A 5,953-nucleotide genomic window follows, 5' to 3' on the forward strand; every position below is an offset into this window, starting at 1 on the left:
ATGGGAATGGGTGGGTAGGGAAGTGGGGGGCGCTATGGGGGACTTTTGGGATAGCATTGGAAATGTAACTGAGGAAAATATGTAATAAAAATATTAAAATTTAAAAAAAAAATAGGATACATATATTTTTCCATTAGAAATGGACTTAATTTTAAAATAATTAAATAATGTAATCTTACTTCTTTCAGTTGGAATACCTTGCTTTATATAGACAAACCCATTGAGTGTCTACTAAGAAAGAGATCTAGTAATCAGTGCAGTCTGCATTTATCCATTATTTTATTCTCTGTGGACAAATATATACTATTTTGTTTCCATAGATACATAATGTGTATTATTGAACTTGCATTTTTTCTCTTTATGGCAAAGATATTAGCTCAGTTAAACTAATCCATATTTGTTGCTTTCTTATTCTTTCATAATGTCTGTGATTATATATTAGAATATATGAATTTCAGTAAAATGCTTGTAAACATGAATCCAAAGAGAAATATTTGCCATGCTTTTAATTAGTTTGGAATAAAATCATAAGGCATTTATCCAAAATCAAAATACCACAGATGATTTATTCTGAATAATAGATACATTATTGCAGGTGTGCTTTATATAGTTGGAGAATCAACTACATTAAAAAGCCCAATTCTTACTTAAAATTTCATGCTCAAGTATTTTTATTAATAAATTACTTCATTAAATAAGTAATTTTGAAAATACAGTGGTTAATATTGTCTACTTCATATTATGTAGGAAATTTTATGATGAAAGATACAAAATATGAAAGTGATATGTTCTCTGAATAAGAAATAAAATTGTGCCAGCTTGTTCAAAGAGATAAACACAGAAACTCACCATTTCCAAGTTTATCATCTGTATGCTCATCTGAGTTTTTCCTAGGACATATGAGCTATATTATTATAGCAAGGCTGACAAAGAAATTCAAAATTAAGTACAGCTCTAAGAGTATGTTGATTTTCATAAAGAGTCCCTGAGAGTTAAATACAATAAATACTTTTCAAAACATTACTAAAAAATAATGTATTATCAATATTATCTACCTTACATGGCAAATAACAAAAAAAAAAAAAAAAAACAAATAAAAAGAAAGTATGGCTAACCTTCCTATGGAGGAGGTATGCTGATATCATAAAAATCTAGAGATGATAACTCAACAGTAAATGCCACATGCAGATAGGGAAGTGGCTTAATTACCACAGTGGGTTCTGAGGCAAGGGTGAAGTCACCAGGAAGAACAGAGCATACACAAGTGGCTCCCCCATCTTTTAGGAACACCAAGTTTCATTTACAGAGAAATTGAAGAGTAAGCTATGCACTGCTTTCCTAGAATGGCCATATTAAAATATCACAGACTTAAATCAAGATAATATTTTTAATCTGTCAGCCCTGGTCTCCAACATGTGAAAAAAGATCGTTGGTAAATATCTGTTTCTGCAAGACATTAAGAAGTCCTTTCTAGCAATTCCCTTGCTTCAGGATTGTGACTGACAGTCTTCACACACCACAGTTTAGAGATGCATGGTATCACTTCTGTGTTGTGTTCTCTTCTGCTGTGAGTTCTCTTCATGGGGTCACCTACATAGAGGATATCAATAATATCAAGTAACATCACTACCCACGTGTGCCTTTACTTGATAACTTCATCTGCATATTCTCCACAGAAAGTTACTTTCTGAAACCCTAAGTGTTAAAATCACATGTATATTTTTTGAAGGGAGATTTGAACCTATGTTAGGTAGACAAAGCTCATTTGAAAAAATAATATTGTGTCAAGTAGAAAATATGAATAAAACACATAAAAGGATCATAAGAAAAACTGATGATAAGAGAGGTACAATATACAAGAATTAGCTAGGAAACTAAATTTCATGTTGTGTAGCTATTGAATCGTTTATAGTGACTGAAAAGTTCAAAGACAGGGGTCATATTGTGCAGATATAAAGAAAAGCAGCTTGTTTTGTGTAATTCATATGGCAAAAGTTGAAAGTACAAAAGAAAATGAGTAACTATTCATAACAATCAGCTAGCATAACAATAGCAAAAGTAGAAATTTTCATAGGAGTAGTCATAATAATCGAACGAAATAAAGGAACGAAACAATTCTCTTTTATTTTGCTCAGGAATTCACCACGTGTTCTAGAACAACAGAACCTGAAATGAAGCTGTGACTCAGCCAACTCAGTGCCCCCCAAGGAAGAGTTAAATCTCCAAGATACAGAACTCTTACTTTAACATATGTGCTGCAACAAAAGTGAAAGTGGGTGTTCAATACACTTTCCAATTTATTTTTGTTTGGTTTTTGTTGTTTTGTTTTTTGAGACAGGGTTTCTCTGTATAGCCCTGGCTGTCCTGGAACTCACTTTGTAGACCAGGCTGGCCTCAAACTCAGAAATCTGCCTGCCTCTGCCTCCCAGGTGCTGGGATTAAAGGCATATGCCACCACGCCTGCCTAGAGACCTTGTATTTCTTATGTGAAAACAATAAAGAGTTTCTTTACAAATTGGAATGTGTGAGCCCGGCGGTGGTGGCATATGCCTTTAATCCCAGCACTCAGGAGGCAGAGGCAGGCAGATTTCTGAGTTCTAGGCCAGCCTGGTCTACAAAGTGAGTTCCAAGACAGCCAGGGCTATACAGAGAAACCCTGTCTGGAAAAACTGAAAAACAAAACAAAACAAAGAAATAGAAGGTCTCAAATTTTAAGCTACAATCATTTGTTTTAGTAAAATGTATATTTATGCATTATTGAAAGCAGTTTAAATTTGTTTCCTTTGAAGATAAGTAACGTTTTAATTCCACAGGTGAGAAAGTGTCCCAAGTCTTAGGTATATATCCAGTGAATAAATTATCCTACACAAAATATGTAGTATGTGCTTTCTACTAAATAGTTGAATACTTACCTTGAAATGTAGTCAGAGAAAAGCATATCCTTTTGTCTGGATTCAGTAGCATCTGCACTGAATTGAACTCTATGAACACATCCCATCTTACACTCATATATATATGAGTGTGATGTGTGTGTATGTATATATTCATATGTATATATATGCAAGTTACACACACACACATGTGAATTATGAGCCTATTTGTATGAAACATCTCATAGTATTGTGTAGGTAAATAATATTTCATCAGGCATTGATGCCACCTTGTATCCATCCATTCTTCAGTGGAGGGTTCCTTAAGTGGTGCAAATTTCATAACTATTATGATTAATTTTTTCTCTTTCTTTTTTAATTGAAAATAGATTCTTGTCTCATATAGTACATCATGACCACAGCTGCCTGCCACCCTCCTTCTAACTCCTTCCCACATCCTCCATCCTCAAGGTTCTCATCTCTTCAATTTTCTTCCAGAAAAGAGGTCTCCAAAAGGTAACAATCAAACATTACAAAAGAAAATTCAAAAACACAAGGCAAAAGCCTTCATATAGAGGTTGGATAAGGCAACCCAAATAGAAGAAAAGAGTCCCAAGAGAAGGCAAGAATGAGATATACATGCTCCTGCTTTTAGTATTCCTATAAAAACACCAAGCCGACATATCTACAGAGGACCTGGTGCAGACCTGGGTAAGCCCAGGGCTTGCTGCTTCATTTTCTCTGAGCCCACATGAGCCCTTCTTATTTGATTCAGTGGGCAATGTTTTCCTGGTGTCCTCAATCATATCTGACTCCTATAATAATTTCTTCCCCTCTGTAGTGGGGTTCCCTGAATTGCAAGTCTAGAAACCCCGTGAAAAGAGGCCTCCAATTTAGATTGACTCCTCATAATGTCTGGCTATGGGTCTCTGTACATGTTCCAAGCTAGTGCCAGAAAAGGTCTCTCTAACCTGACTAGTCCAGACACCAAGGCAGTTATCTATAATTATACGTACATTATGTATAGTACTAGAAATTATTTCATTGATTTTTATTTTTTATTTTATTAATATTGTTGTTATTGACAGTCATGTTTGGTTCTACCCTCTGTCCCTGTCATTCCACGTAGTATAGGGTATGGTCGTCCTCTATTGATATGAGCCTCAAGCTAAGCCAGTCCTTGGTTGGTTCCTACTATTAGTACTGTTCCAGTACATCATGCTGGCAGTACAGATTGTAGGTTGAGGATTTTTTTGGCTAGGTTGGTGTCCAGGTTTCTCTTTAAGTAGCCTACAAAGTAACTTCCTGTGGAGGAATGGGAGGAATGGGGCTTAGGTGAAGGTGTCATACAAACACATCTATTTATTTATTTATTTATTTATTTATTTATTTATTTATTTATTTATTTATTTGGCGGTTGGTTATTATTTCCTATTTTTTATCATTATTACTTTTTATTTATTTATTTATTTTTTACAATCCAGTCCTACTTCCCCTACCTAAGTTCTTCATCCCACTCCTCCTCTCGCTTTCTCCAGGCAGGATGCCCACCCACTGCCACCTTGACCCCTGCCAGACCTCCTTACTGCCTGAGGCCTCAACTCTCTCAAGGGTTAGGTGCTTCTTCTCCTACTGAAGACAAACCAGGCAGTCTTATGCTGTATCTGTGTTGGGAGCCGCGGACCAGCTAGTGCTGCTTGGTTGGTGGCTCAGAGTCTAAAAGATCTCAAGTATTCCTGTTAGTTGAGACTTCTAGTTCCTCTCTAATGTTCTATGGTGTCTCTCTCCCCTTCAGGTACTTCAATCCTTCCTCTAATTCAGCCATAGGGGCCCCTGACTTCCATCCAGTCGTTGGGTGTATCTGTGTCTGAGTCAGTCAGCTTTTTGTTGGGCCTCTCAGAGGACAGCTATGCCCAGCTTTTGTCTGTAAGCACATCATACCATCAGTGATAGAGTAGACATACTTTTAATTGGATTATGTAGCTTTTAGATACCTAGCTCCTTGAGTTCTTTATAAATTTTGGATATTACACATTTATCAGATGTGGAGCTGGTAATCTGAACTCATTAAACTCATTTTCACATAGGGAAGCTATTGAAAGTGTCGAGAGATTATAATATATGTTTATTATATTTTTATTAATATTTTATATATTTATATCAATATATTTATACTATATAACATAGCATATTCTATACACTTTATTAAATATATATTATAAAATAGTTAATATATTACAATTATAGGTAGCATATGATATATGATGATTATGAAATAATATGAAGTACAATATATGATTGATATATGTGATATGAAATATGTGATTGACATATATGTTATTGATTTATATATATAATATATGATTGGTATATGATGTAATTAATTATATATAACATATGATATATGACATAATATAGATATATTAAAATATATACAATATTAAAAATACATAGAATATATTTTATATAAATATATTCACTTCCTCTTATCTATTTAGATGCAACAGTGCCCTCTCTTTCAGTAAACTTTTTCTTCTGACTACTACTTTCATGGTTGCACAAATTTTTTAGTTTGATATAATTCTATTTGAACAGTTTTCTTTTTGTTTCTGGTGCAAATTGTGCCAAAATTCTGTTTTATTCCAATATATTGAAACATTTCTCCTACATTTCTTTTAGAACTTTCAGACTTTCTATTCAGACATTGAAATATTCAATGCCTTTTCAGTTGATCCTTACTGTTGTTGAGAGATATGGGCACTGATTCAGTTTTTTTTCACAGCTCCCCTATTCACCTCAGCAGCGTTTACTGAAGAAATAGTTCTTCATCATTATCAGTTCTTTGTAACTTTTTCAAAATGTGATTTGCTTTCAGTAGCTGATCTCTTATGCAGAGATTTCAATATGTATATTTGATTATTCCACCACAATATTAATGTTCTCAATAAATTTGATGTAAAATGATGGTAATAGGGAGTTTTATAAATACAATAGAACTTTACCAGTGCTCTGCAACAGAAAATGAACATACACACACATATAAACACACATGGAAACAATTCCTGTGTGTGCACTGTTTTATA

The sequence above is a fragment of the Mus caroli genome, chromosome 14 (genome assembly GCF_900094665.2).
Source record: "Mus caroli chromosome 14, CAROLI_EIJ_v1.1, whole genome shotgun sequence".
Taxonomy (NCBI): domain Eukaryota; kingdom Metazoa; phylum Chordata; class Mammalia; order Rodentia; family Muridae; genus Mus; species Mus caroli.